This window comes from Passer domesticus, chromosome 7 (assembly GCF_036417665.1).
Source record: "Passer domesticus isolate bPasDom1 chromosome 7, bPasDom1.hap1, whole genome shotgun sequence".
In the NCBI taxonomy this organism is placed as follows: domain Eukaryota; kingdom Metazoa; phylum Chordata; class Aves; order Passeriformes; family Passeridae; genus Passer; species Passer domesticus.
The window spans coordinates 50,949,048-50,963,342 of record NC_087480.1 but is presented as its reverse complement, the minus strand read 5'-3'; the positions used below and the strand labels follow the sequence as shown (position 1 = coordinate 50,963,342).

General features: G+C 42.3%; 1 protein-coding gene across 3 annotated transcripts in view; it reads right to left on the bottom strand.

Annotated features, from left to right (window-relative positions):
• Window positions 1–12,429, bottom strand: part of ZZZ3 (zinc finger ZZ-type containing 3) — a 56,511-nt gene extending 44,082 nt beyond the window's left edge. For 2 of the 3 annotated variants that reach the window (XM_064428549.1, XM_064428553.1), the window contains exon 1: window positions 12,272–12,429. The gene's annotated coding sequence lies outside the window, so the exon portion shown is untranslated. Of the gene's footprint in view, window positions 1–11,814; window positions 11,873–12,271 lie in introns of those variants that run through there. The other variant, XM_064428550.1, reaches the window with a different exon arrangement.
• Between the last annotated feature and the right edge of the window lie 1,866 nt (window positions 12,430–14,295).

Genomic DNA, 14,295 nt, shown 5'->3' with positions numbered 1-14,295 from the left:
GGCATTAGATAAAGCTTAGACTAAACGGTTACATTATTTACTATGGGCTTAGATACCAACTTACACAAACACAATATAAAATTGACTTCTTTCCTACTTTATCCCTCCAAAACATTCAGCTACAGCGACAGGATTACTCCAAATGTTTACGTCTTACGAGACCAAAACCAGTATGATCAGCAGCTTTCTAAATATGCCATAGATAAAGTTTGGAATCTTCAGAATATGAACTTGAGAATAATCAATAAAAGCAGTTACAAAGTTAGAAATCATAATGGTTTGCTTTTGCACATTTACATTTTTAGAGTAAAGATATCAGGCAGAAGGCTTTATATATGATTCTTTTTAATAATAAATAACTTACAGTTTGCCAGTGAAGTCCTAGAAAAGCCTTACTGGCTCTTCCTAAGGCACAGTTTTTACAAAGTATTCTAAGGAATTTAACAGTACTATAGCAAAACAAGCACTGTGCTTATTCCTTATTTAGTACCTCTGAAGAGCTCACATGAAATATTAAGTAAGGATTAACTTGACAAATGTAGTTTATATCCATAAAAATTGTTTAACATTTTAAATAATAGTATAGGAAAAAAAAACCCCAACCCCGACTGCCAGTTATCTAGGAGAACATCTAAAATTTCTGTTAAAAATATGAAATTATTCAGCTGTGAACAACTGTATTACTCACAGCACAATGCTGTAGCCATAAAAGAAGAAAAATAAATACAGTAAGAATATATCTCCTAGGCAGCCTTCACTGTATCTTGAACACACAAAGCCCTCATAACTCAGTGATATATTATCTCTCCTAGGGCAATTAGCAATTAAACACATTCCTTCCTTGATAACAGTAGGTAAAAAAACCCCTACATAAAACTCTCATACCTTTAAAAATTAAGTTTCACAATATCTGAGGACATACCTTTGCTCTAAGATCCTAGAATTAATGGTTACTTTATCTGGTTTATCTCCTTGGTGTTCTGCATAAAGAAGAGCTATCCTGAATTTTGATTATTCTTATTGCCCTTTTATGTATTAAGTCTAGCAGACAGATCAGTGTGGGATAATCATATTCAAAGCATGGCCTATGTATGTCATAGATTTTTACCACAGAATAGTTAATATCTTATGTCATGACCCCTTTTTTCTATTAATACTCAACTCTATTTACTTTATTTGACACCTAGTGAAAACTGAATTGATGTCTTTACAGAAATGTCTATCAGAAGACTTTCCTGAGCACTAATAGCTGATTTCAAGTCAGGGTCAGGCTTTTTTGCATAAAACTCTTTTATTCTTATGCATTACTTCACATTCCTAACAATGAGTTTCTATTTTAATACCCATTTGCTCATTTTTTTGACTGACTCAATACAGTGGTGAAATAAAGAGTCATCAGATTCGTATCACCATTAGACTACAGGAGGGTTTTTTTTCCTGCAATCACTAAAATAATATTATTGAAATATCACTATCAGCATTTATAAAAATTTAAATTACCATCTTCTAAATATCTGCCTATTTTGACTTAAAATGCTCTTCTTAAATCACATGCCAGCTAAGGTGGGCACTGCTTCCTTTCTGAGTTCTGCATGCACACAGTTTGGATTATCCTTGCTCAATTGAGGAAAATATTAAAATTTTCTTTTTTCTTGCTCTGAGTGATAAGAAAGGAGCAACTCTGCAATGTATGTGTATTTAAGCAGCCACTATGGAAATAAAAATGCAAATCCATGTGTCAGGTACCAGAATAATAATTAAGAACACGTTGGCCCATGTCAAAGGTTACCCGTCCACTGACAATCAAGGTTACAAAAACAGCAAACAGCTTTTTTACAGACTGGACCCACTTCCAGCAGCTGGCATGATATCCAAAGGGTTTCACTGTCACTCCAAGTGGGTAACTCTCATAAGGATCTTGTCATTTTGCATCTGAACTACTGTAATGGTCCTTTCTCTGCCCCTGCTCAATTACATCCATGCTCCAAAAGAGCATTTCCTTCTTTATTTAGTCCAAGACACCACTCTCCCTCCACCTTCCTATCCCAGCAATCAAAACCACACCCATCAACGTTCCCACTCCGTTATCAATAGGGTGGATTCACAGGCTGGTGGTGAGCCTTCAATCATTCTCTCTTTAATTTTGCAATAAGACTTCCTAGGTGAGGTCTCATTTACCATAAGTGATTTACTCTAAAAAAAGAAGCAATCCCACTCTCCTGTAACTCAGGTACATCATTCCTATTTTTCCCATGAATTTGTTTTTGTATTCAATCGGATCTCACAGTGAGCTGATTTGGAAATCACAAATCCTTACAAAAGAGCCATTTTTCTTCTAGTTTAACTTCCTAGACAGGCTCACTGTAATGGTGAAATAAGCACAGGTGCCAGTGGAAAACAGGGCCCACGACTGCATTTGGTGACAGACAGTCCTGGGATCAGGTTTGCTGTAATGTGAAGCCCTTCTCTCAGGCTCTCCCTTATGCTTTGTAAGCCTTAGCAGCACGGGTACTCCTCTTATCTTGGAATTCTAAACTTCCATGCTGAGGATAAAAGTATTTTCTAACTGATGCACAGGAACTAATTCCAGCAGGTTATTGTTTCCATCTATCTATACAGCCCAGCTATAACCTGTATTATTCTGGAATTGTGAATGCTGGGGAAACATTCTTCATGTCTCTTGCCACACAGCAGAGGTCACAGCATGGTGTTTTACTCTATTTTCATTGTGGTTAACTGTTCACTTTAATATAAATCTGTTAAAATTCCATTGAAAACTTCACTGAAATCCAGCTGATACAAGTCTTCACTAACAGAATCTGAGGCACAAAGGAGAGGCACCTGAAGGGAAAAAAAACCTGCAAACTTTCTGTATTCTTATTTGTTACTGATTCAAATCCCTGGACTCTTTTAGACATTTCATCATGAAAAATATGGTCAGTGAAGGTCAAAAAAGCAATAGCTGTTCACACTTCAACAGAAGCTAATTTCTAAGTGTTAGAAAAGCAAACTTTCATTTCAAGGCAGTTGCAGGAGTGAACCAAGCAGGGAAGCCATGGTACAACCCACACAAAGGAAGGGCACACGTAAAGGAACAGAAGCAAACAAAACTTAAACTGGAGCTCATGCCACGTCTGCAAATCAGGTCTGCTGACAGAACAGACAGGATGAGAAGAAACGTCCACATGATTATTTGGTACAAGTCATATAACAAACCTGCAGTGACACATGAATCCAAACTGAAAATGGTACCCAGAATATCACACAGTAAGTGTCTCCAGAGCTCTCCTGTTTCTCACAGTCTCCTGGCTTTTGGGGATGGTTTCTTCAAGGGAATTTCTTTGGCCAAGTAAATACAGAAATACAACAATCTAAAAAGCTTTTTAAAAGGCTAGTTGATCTGACTGCAACTAATTCAATTATGAAATACACCCTAAAAGCAGAACACAAGGTCTGATCATCAGAGTTACCTCTCAAGTGGAAAATCAATGAGACATGAGTCACACTGGATAAAATGACAGTAACTGGCCTGCTTTTACCTCCAGAACCCAAAAGAGAGGCAAAACATTCTCTCTCCATATTCAGAATTCTGATCAAAATAAAAAATAACCCGTCACGTAACAGGTGTATTTCCAATAAAACTGCTTCTGGGCTGGAGTCAACCAGAGATATTTTCAGATCGTGAGAGAGGTAATTAAAATTCATCAATATTAAGAAGCAATTTGTTACCTGTATTGTTGGTGAAGGTTTTTGTTGGTTGTAATTTGTTTTGAGGTGCAGTTAGAACAACAACAGAAGACTTATCAAGATCTTAACAGCAACAAATCTGTTCCTGTACACTTGTATCATCTGAATGGTCCTGACAGCAAACTGTAGTCCAAAAAGCAATCCATTTAAGAGAATAGAGGATTCTCAAGGATTTGCAAAATTCACTTTGGTTCAACAATTCAGACCTCCAAAATACATGTCAAGAAATCTGAAAAAGACAGACTTCACTTTGAGATAGGGGAGGTGTGGGAAGCTTTATTTGCACTAGGACATCATACAAGGAGTGAATGTTTCTCATTGTCCTTTCCAGCACTGGCTGTCAGATAACAGATATGTGAAGAACCTTTTTCATCTGTAGTATTTTAGGAATCCTCTTAACGAAGGATCACTGAATTCCCATGATCCACAAAAACTCTCACCTGACCTCACTTAAAAGAAATTATGTAAGTACATTTTATTCTGTTAGAAACCACTTCCTCACAGGTGCATTTAAAACCATCCACGCACATGAAAAGTAATTGCACTACAGCAGCCTCTACAATAATACCGTGAATAAAGATTTTTTTCAGTCTGCTTTTTTTAGAATGCACTGAATATAGCAGAATTTCCAGAAAACTGATGCAATAAACATCACAATTCTGCTGAAAATAAAACACTGGTCAAAAATTAAAGGAAAAAAAAAAGCTATACTGGCTTCTCATTTTGCCTGTTTTCCCAAGGTTAAATAAATAAACAAAACCAGAAATGTGACAGGTGAGGATTGAGAAGACCTGAGAACAGTTACCTTTCTTTTTCCTGAAGTCTAGCTTTTAAGGAAACTTCCAAAGAACAGTGCTGGCAGCATAGCAAGGCACAGAAATATTGTCAAATCTTTTTCAAGTGACAATTAGATTAGTTACTAACAAAAGCAATACAATCATGTATCCCTAACCAGTAAAACTTGATCCTAGTATTACTCTGACTTTTAGAGACATGTACATAGAAAGCACAAGTAAATGAAAAGAAAGTAATGGGTGGAAAACATGTACTAATATATTTTAATTTCAAAATTATTAATAAGACACAATTTTTGAAGTTGCCAATTTTTTTTTTACATTGGAAATAGGAAAATAACCCAAAACAAAGAAACCATGGCCTCTGTTGCAATGTTAACAGCTTTCTACTCCAAATCTTTAGTCAGTCACCACCTATACACTGCTCCAGTCAACTCTGCAGGAGCTGCTGCTCCAAACTCCAGGTTAAAGCAGCCTTTTCCAGGCACTTCTGCCTGGCAATTGCATCTCAGTTCCAGCTCTTCAGGTGGAGCACAGGGAACAGGTGCACCTGCCTAAGACTTAAGCCCTTGTGCCCTTCCTACCTGAGATACCATGATCCCTTTATAACAGGCTACAAAAAAGCCTCTGTACTGCAGTGATACATTGAAGGAAAATCCCTGGAAGACTTAAAATACTTGAGAAAGGAAACAAATTCCTTTTCTGACATCAGTCCAATATGGTGAACAGTGTTTGCATTCTTCCTTTATTGATTTCCAGGTTTATATAGGCAAACACTACACCAGGGTCTAAACCCAGTGCCCTGTCAGTTAGCAACACTTTGTTTCTCAATGATTTAGTCACAATTTCCCATCAATTATAACAAAGACGATGCTCATAGCCTATGCACTGGAAGTACACATAAACTTTAATCCATATAACTGGTGAGATGGAAAAATGTACTAAAAGTCTAATTACAATTAGGCTATGATAAATTGAAAGCATCATTTTATCTAAAGCCCTCTACACTCTTTTTGCCTATCCTTCACTTGCCCTTAACCCTGAGGCAGCTTTGTCAAATTTCAAAAATCAGAAATGCTTGAACAAGGTCACATGGGATGTAGACAGTTGATTTTGAAGAGAAAAAACACAGAATAAGGCATTATACTGAATTTAGTTCAAAAAGTTCTATCAAATTGTTCAGTACTTTTAACTCCAAAAAGCTTTAACTCATTTGTATCAAGGTTAGCTCTTCCAGTTTAATCAAATATTTTTAAATCACCTAGAAGAGTCCCAAAGGATAAATTTTGTATAAAACTAGGATATATAGTAGACAGGACACATTTTTGTTCAAGACTATTTATACTGCTATTACATGGCAATGGGCATAAAAAACTGAAATCTATTCCTAATACATGGAATACAAACTGATTTTAAATAACAATATATTTATATGACAAACCATTCAGGAACCTTAAGACTTTTTCAGTAGTGATTAACCCTTAACATACTCAGATGTTACCATCTTAGATATTAATTGTAATCTCAATTTTATAGAGAGGTGAGGTTGCGTGGTGTGCTTTGTTTCTGAGCCTGGAATGCACCTGACTCCCTGGCTCATCAGAATTTATCTTCTGAGCTTTGCTTCCCTTGAATGAAGTCTTTTAGAAGACTTTGACTGTAGCTCAGTTTCTTTCTTTTGGACCACTAAAACCACCTAAAGGCAAGTCAAAGATATTACATCTACAATGAAGGCTCCATTAAAGTTACCTTCAATATTACATTACAGATGGCTTTAATAAATACTTCATAAAAACTCTTTAATGAATATATTTGATAGAGGTTTTTTTACTAAATATTACAACTGTTACATCACTTTTTTTTTTTTCTCCACCATATTGTTTTGATGTTTTACTCTCTTAAATAATGGCCAGCAATATTACAAAAATCTAAAAATTATGAGAGATCTAATGCTAAAAAGTCATCTTACCTCCTATGCCAAGGAGAGAAAACTATACCTCAATCATCTCTAAAGGGAGGTTATTTAACCTTTCCTAGAGCACTTTCAGCAATAGATATCCCATTACTTCCCTCAGATATATAACCCTGTGATTATCTGTCCTGGATAGATAATCTTTCCTGAAGCTGGAAAGTTTTCCCTGACATCAAAATCTCTTTTTATGCTCCTCAGGACTATTATTTCTTTTCCCACCTACAGAGAACAGTTTATTACATTATTCTCTGTTGCAAACTTTACCACATTTGAAGCCTATTATTATGTCTCCTCATCTCTCCTAAGACTGAACAATTCTTTCAGTCCTTCCTTAAAGGTCATTACTGCAACTCTTCTCTACTCTCAGCTGGTCCAAATCTGTTGGAAGCAGAGTAACAAGAACAGAGACACTGCATTATCTGAGGCCTTACACTGAGAACTGCAGAGCAACTTCCCTCTCACATGCAACAATCCTGTCCATAAATCCCAGTGAGGTCCTGGTTTTCACAGAATTGTCACAACTCCACTGTGCTCATTTTGTGATACAGCTGCTTATTTACAGAACTGTTGCCCAGCCAAGTGTTTATCGTATTTAAATTTACTACTTCTACCCAAAGGTACTGTTTTGTGTTTCTCTTTATTGAAATGCGTGCTATACAGGTCAGGTCATTCATCCAGTTTTCCAAGACTATTTCACACTAATGCTAACATTCACTCCCAGATTTGTCCTGTCCAGGCAATTAGTAAATCTGCTTTGTTCTATCACCCAGGTAACAAAAAAAATCAAAAAAAAACCAACCAGGAGTAAATTCAGAAAATACAACTGCAAAAGACACACCCATGCCTTCAATCTCCAATGTTCTAAAACATTTATTTAATAAGTAATTAAGCAGCATGGCAGAACTTCTCTGACAGTATCTATCTTTGGTGTTTCAGGTTCCTTGGCTGTGGAGATAACATTCCTAACTTCAACACTACTGCACAGGCAGAGTATGTTTCAAACCCAAACATACACAGGAGGCTCTGTCACTCTCCTCCCTCTTTAATTCATTTCTGTGTGGCACAGTAACCCAGTTGCATAGCTCCTCCAATTTGCAATTTGGGCTCCTTGTTTTTCCTTCCTAAGCTAGACACACTTCAATTCACACAAAAAACCCCTGCACCACTGGCTCTGAAAAAATTAGCTCTCATGGACATATACATATATATGCTAATAAAACTAGAACATCAACAAAACCCAGGATGTTATAATTTATGTACCAACAGGTAAACTCTCAGGAACATTCATTTCCTCTCTGACTTTCAAATTTTCTAACTGAAGTGTTTTAAACAAAATTAGAATCATCCTTCTTAGGCAAAAAAAATCAGCTACTTCTCATGACGAGAGACTATTAAAACCCCACTTCTCTACTACTAACATATAAAGATGAGCTTTTACATTTCTTACTGATACTTTGTCAGCACATATGCACCCCCCCCAACAAAAACAAATATTTGTGTTTAAATACTGTACTTAAATCTGAACTACTAAAAACATCATTAAAAGCTTGGACAATCAAATTGTCTATCTTGCCAACGTTCATATTCCTTTGTCCTGTGATGAGGACAAAGAAAAGACCAGAAAAACTGGAGAGCAGTTAATAACAATCTAAAACACTGCTACAAGGAGAATCAACTCTTCTGAAGGAACAAGAGACAAAGCAGCCACCTATATGCAAAGCAGAAATACTGAAGTTCAGGATCAAGTAAAACTTTAGCCATGGAGTGGGTGATGGAGCTGCTGAAACAAGCAACACCAGGAGGAGCTCTGATATCACAGGGAAAGATCCCAGTGCGCTTCAAAGGGCAGGGGATTGGACCCACTGAGCTCTGTGTGTGTCTGTGTTTAACTCAATTCATTACAAGCAACAGAACACTGAAGCAACTCTAAAGAACAGTTCTTGTAAGTTAAGTTACTAAGCTTTTGGACAGAAGATACAACCAACAGTATAAGGGAAAGTAATTAAATGCAAACTGTTAACTAATACTCAAATTTTGAACACAAACCCATATAAATTGTCAACCTACACACCTTAAGTATTTTGATTACAAAGCTGCACTCCATAAGGGAATCTTTTTAAAGGTCTTTTTGTTTGAAACACAAGTGTCCAATAAGAACACACCATTTAAAGCTCAGCTCTGCACTTCTGAAGTATCTTTTAGAGTTACTCAAACAGAAGGAAGGTTTTCAGAAAACTGCAACTACCATGATGGTTCTTCTACAACCACAGCAGTTTTTGAACCACAAACCATATTTACAGTGTTCTTAAAACTGGAACAATATACCCTTAAGTGTTAGAGTAAAGTTTACCAGGAGCAAATTCTTATCAGCAGCAGCTTGATTTACAGCAAAGTACACTTAATTTGGAAACTAAAAAAAAAAAAAACCCTCACTACAGAAGTGAGAAAGTTTCTCAGTTTCTGCAACTTCACTCACGCCTACAGAAGTGGCAGAATTTTTCTTCTTCAAGGTTTTTAAGGACAAGGTCTACAAATATCTGTCTGGAATAATCCAATTTGTTTTAAACCAACCTGAGAGAAAGGGAACAATAGGTCCTACAGTACTGCATTTCTAGAACTGTGAGTGCAATCTCTATATATGGATGCAAGTGCCAAATACTTGAAGAATAAATTTTCTCATGCAAATCTGGTTCCTTATGACCAGAGAGATCTACATCATCAGTTCCCACACAATGCAAAGACTTCGGGAAAACCAAAACAAAGCAAACCTCAACAGATTAGTCCTAGAGATCATAAAGAGGGGATTGGAAATGTGAAAGGTAATTTAAAAGAAGAAAAAAAAAAACAAACAAAAAAAAAAAACAAGGAAAAGAGCACAACTGGAAGCAGGGCAGACCTTCAAAAACTTCTGTTCCAGCTTCCCCAGTACTTTCAGAAACGTTAAGAAACGCATTTCTTATTTCCTTTATGGTAAAAGAGCAGAGTAAAAGTCTTTCCACTTTGTATCAACCACACAACTATTACTGATCAGAAGTCAACCTAAGTACCTAAAATGATCTGGAAGAACCAGATACAAACAAAGGAACCAAAAAATCCCAACCAACCAACAAAACCCCACAAGAACTTTAATTCTCCTGGAAATACTGGGAGTGTAAAGCCTTCATTCTGTAGGAGACTGAGGACAGCATATCTCACTATGTAATCTCACTAGACAAGTATGTTAGAAACACTGATAAACATCAGAGCAGTCACATGCTGTTCAGCTGTAGAACAAAAGCCCTTATTAGGACACATTCCCAAATTCTGTGAAATAAAGATCTAGTTACTTTTGCATATTAAATCCATAATAACACCAAGACAAAGAATTCTATTTGCTATTTCTCTTTCTCCAGAAATGTTAAAAATTACGAGACAAGACACATGATTGAGCTCCATCACTAAATACCTCAATAACTAAGCTATTTAACACAGCCTCTCACTTAGCAATTATACACTTGGAGTATGCAAGGCAAAGGAAAAATCATTTCACTTAACAGTGGCACAACTGAGAATTGCAACAACTACCTATGATAGACTAAACAACCAGACACACAAATTATCAGCAGAATTTCAATGTAAGGTCATTCACTGCTGCTGCTTGCTGACACACACGGCTGCACTGCACAACACTCCTTCACAGAAAGCCTTTCAATTCAAGCCTGCAAATTCAAAGCACTGAATTTTTTTATGGAATGAACATGACAGTGCTGGTAAAAGCCTGAAACCCAAGTTGTTTAGGTTCTTAATGACTTGCTAGAAGTCACATGTCAAACTGACTTAACTGCTAAGCCCTTCTAAGGTAATGGGAAGTTTCTTCACTTGAGTGACAATCTTCACCTGATAGTTTTTTTAACATTTTTCCCACATACTCTTTAAAGAGATGCATGTTTCTCCCTTGCTGTTTAACACACACCACGTTTTTTTCTCTTACACTTTTTTTCCTCTTCTGATTAAGCAAATATTAATGCAAAAGACAGTACAATAAGATTGAAAGTTGCTTGAAAACAAACTATAACAGTACCTTGTCAACTTCTTTTCTCAGAAGTTACACTTGTTTATGTCAAGAATCTCACTTTCCTAATCCCAAACCTACCAGTCCCTACTAGATGAGCAGTCCTTGGAGCAGCTAGGATGGGCAGCTAGTATCTAACCACGGGTCAGAAACACACCCGAAAAGCATGTTCTTAAGAGGCTGCAGAAGTCAGTATTTAATGTAAAATACAGGGTACACGTAGAGCTTCACTTGAAAGCCTCAGGAAATAATCACTATGTAGTGATAAGTACAGTATGACAATATCAATGGAAAACATGCAAATATATGTATAACCATGGAATAACTACTAGGTTCTTTTAATAATAACTGGAAGCAAATTTACAAAATAAAGTTTGGAGCATCAAAGCCTCAAAAACATACTCTTAAAAAAAAATTTAGCCTCTGTTATGTGTTAGCCTAGAACCAGATTAGCAAAATACTCCAAGACTACAAAACCTGCCAACGTTACTGGATAAAAACAAGGACAGAATACAAAACGCCATAAGGAAGAAGAAGAACCATATGCTCTCCCTTAAAAGAGATCAGGATTAGGAGACAAAGGGAATATTGCTGCGCTGGGACACTTGGATACGACGGGAATAATTTTTCTAAATAGGAGAGAAAACAGAACTGTATGTTAAAAGTTTGTGCTGCAGCGGGACATATATCACAGCCTGCGCGGAGAGCACACTCGGGATGTTAAAGAGCTCTTTCGGAGCCCTGCCGCCTCAGCCATCAGCGCCCCGCTCCTGCGGGGCAGGGGCCGCTCGGGATGCCCGGCAGAATCCCGGCCGGGAGCGGGGGCACAGCCCGGGCAGGCCGAGCCGGCGGGACAGCCGGGAAGGGCCCGGGAGCCCCGGGAGCGAACCCGAGCCACGCGCGCGGGGAACTCGGGGACACCCGGTGCGGGGGTGGCACAGCGGGGCCACCCTGGGGCTCTGCGGGCACCCGCGGCTGGCGGGCCCCGGGCGCGGAGCCGGGGCCGGAGCGGCGCGGGGGAAGCGGCGGGACGGGGAGAGCCCGGGGCGGGGGAGGGCGGGGGGGCGGCCGCGGGGCAGGCACGGGGTGATGTGAGGTGAGGCGGGGCAGGGCCGGGGCGGGGGGAGGCGGCGGCGGCGGCGCGGAGCCGGGGGCGCTCCCCGGGGCGCGCGCCCCGCCCGCTCCGAGCGCCCGTTCCGCGGCGGGAGGGGCGGCGGCTCGCGGTCCCGCCCCCGGCCCGGTACCATTACCCAGCGCCGCCGCCATCCCGCACCCGGCCCGCTCCCGCGGGAGCCGCGCGACCTCGCGAGACTTCCCGCCTTCCTTCCCCGCCCGCCCCTGCCCCCGCCTCCCGCGGCACGGACCGCGCGCGCGCGCACAGTGCCCGCGCGCGGGCTCAGACACAACATGGCGGCCGCGGCGCCGCGCACGTGCCCCGGGGCCGCCGCGCCGGGCGCGCGCGCGCACGCGCGTAAAGCCGGGAGGGGGGGAGGCGGGGCCGCCGCGCACGCGCAGGAGGCGCCACGGCGGGCCAGCTGATTCGAACGGGGCGCGCGAGCCGCCACCTCCTCCCCGCACGCGCTGGTCACGTGGGGGCTTCCCCCGCCCGCTCCCTCCTCCTCCTTCCCCCTCCCCGCGCGGGTTCCGAGCTCGCCGCCGCCCGGGGCCCCCCCCGTCCCTTCCCCCGGGGCCGGGCCGGGCCCTCACCTGGCGCCCGCTCCTCGGCGCGGCCGGGCCGCGCAGCCCCGCGCGCCGCTCGCTCCCTCCGTGCCGCCCGCACCAGGCGGCGGCTCCGCACAGCGCCTGCTCCCCTCAGCGCGGCGGCGGCTCCTTCCGCTTCCTTCCCCTCCCCCCCGCGCTGCGGCGGGACCCGCTCCCTGCAGCTCCCCCTGCCGGCGGAGCGCGGCGGCGGCGCGGGCCGGGAGCGCCGCGCGGCCGGGCAGGTGTCCGTCCGTCCGTCCGTCCGTCCGTCTGTCTGCCTGCCGGGGCGCCCTGAGGGACGGGACAGCCCCGCCCGCGCGGGCGGCCGCAGCGGGAGGGCGGGCGGCTCCGGGGCTGTGTGCCGGGAAGGGGCCGGGGAGCGCGGCCCGGGGGCAGCGCTCTGCCGGCTGCAGAGGATCCTGCCCCCGCTGCCAGCTTCGTGCCCCCACAGCGGGGCTGCTCGGGTCGCAGCTCCTGAGCAATTTCCAGCGCTGGCTCCCGACTGAGCTCAAGCTGTGCCGCAAGAACAGGCTCCGTGGGGTACTCCAGCCCTCTGGATTATGACTAAAAATTAATCCATTGTGCTTTCAAATTTCTTCCTGTGGTGCTGCTTGGTTCTCAGCTCACCGGTGTGCGATCACCAAGAGTTACTACTACCCACCGCCCACAGCCTGCTCCAATACATCATTTACCTGTACTCCTACAGAGACAACAAAATACTGTCTCTATTCTTGAACTTCTCATTGCTTTTTTCCTGAAACATCACAGTTAAAATTCATTTGGAAGAGTTTTGTGTAGACAAAAAACAGAGACATTTTCTGTTAAATGGTAATGGAATTTAAAAAAACCCTTTCTCTTAATTAACATTTCTAGATTGCTGGAAAATCTTTAGGTAAAACAGTTGCCTGTAACAGAGTTAAGTATTGAAGAATATTTTCAGTTGCTTTTAAAAGTAGCTAGTGACTGTATTCAAGCAATAGATACTTTTGTAAAGAAAGTACATTTAATAAAATCCTAATTACCCAAATTGCAAGTCTAGTCATACAGACATTCCTTCTGCAGAGTCTGCAGAAAAACCTCAGCAGCTTTTCCACACTCCTAAGCAGTTCTCACTTTTCCCCACATCTTGCTGACTTGGAAGTCTTCTGTGATCAAATTCAAACCAACAGAAATCCCACAAGAGAGAGAGAGGGAAATTTTCCCTCGGCTCTGTGCCGCTCTCTCCCGTTGTGTGAGCGGTGTTCTGGCTGCTGCAGGAGCACCTGTGTGCACTAAAGCGCTCTGCCTCGCAATCCGTTCAGAAACACGCTCGCTTGGCTGAACAGCTGCAATGGCTGAGGATGTTATTGCACTGCAGACAAGCCTTAGTGCTTTCACAGGAGAACTGAGGGTTCTGCTCAGCTGCTTCGGAGCAAAATCGATTTGGTGTGTTGATGATGGGATTTTTTCCAGATTCCCATGGCTCTGCAAAGAGGCAGTTGAGCAACACACCTGACGGACTCCGGGGGCTGCTGACCCGGGAAGCGGCACTTCCCACACCCCTGCCCCACAGTCTTTCCTACTGCCCCCCTACACACACGGTAAACCAGCTGGATTTCCTAAACCGCCAAGAAGCTGCTCCTGTTTCTGGTGGGCTCGTTTTCATCTAGGATTAAACTGCACTGGCTCACCGTGGGTCTGATGAGAGCCAGCACATGAGATGGGGAGGGAGTGGTGCCAGTAGAGGCGAGGAACCAGGCAATCCTCCTTTGGCAGCAGTAACTTTCTGGCAATAGGATTAAACCAGTCCGACTGTACTGTAACCACACCCTACATCAGGATTTGCCTTCAATTCACACTTAAATATTAGGTTCTGCCATCTTGCCTAAGAAGCAGTGATGCCGAGTGATGGAAGGTTAACAAAGACCTGTTAACCTGTTAATGATGCGATGTTTGAGGTCATGGTTCCTGCTAACGAAAGGGATAATCCTGAGGCTCTTGCCCCACCTCTGCACGCCCCCTGCTTTTCCCTGGATTTAATCCAGCCATTG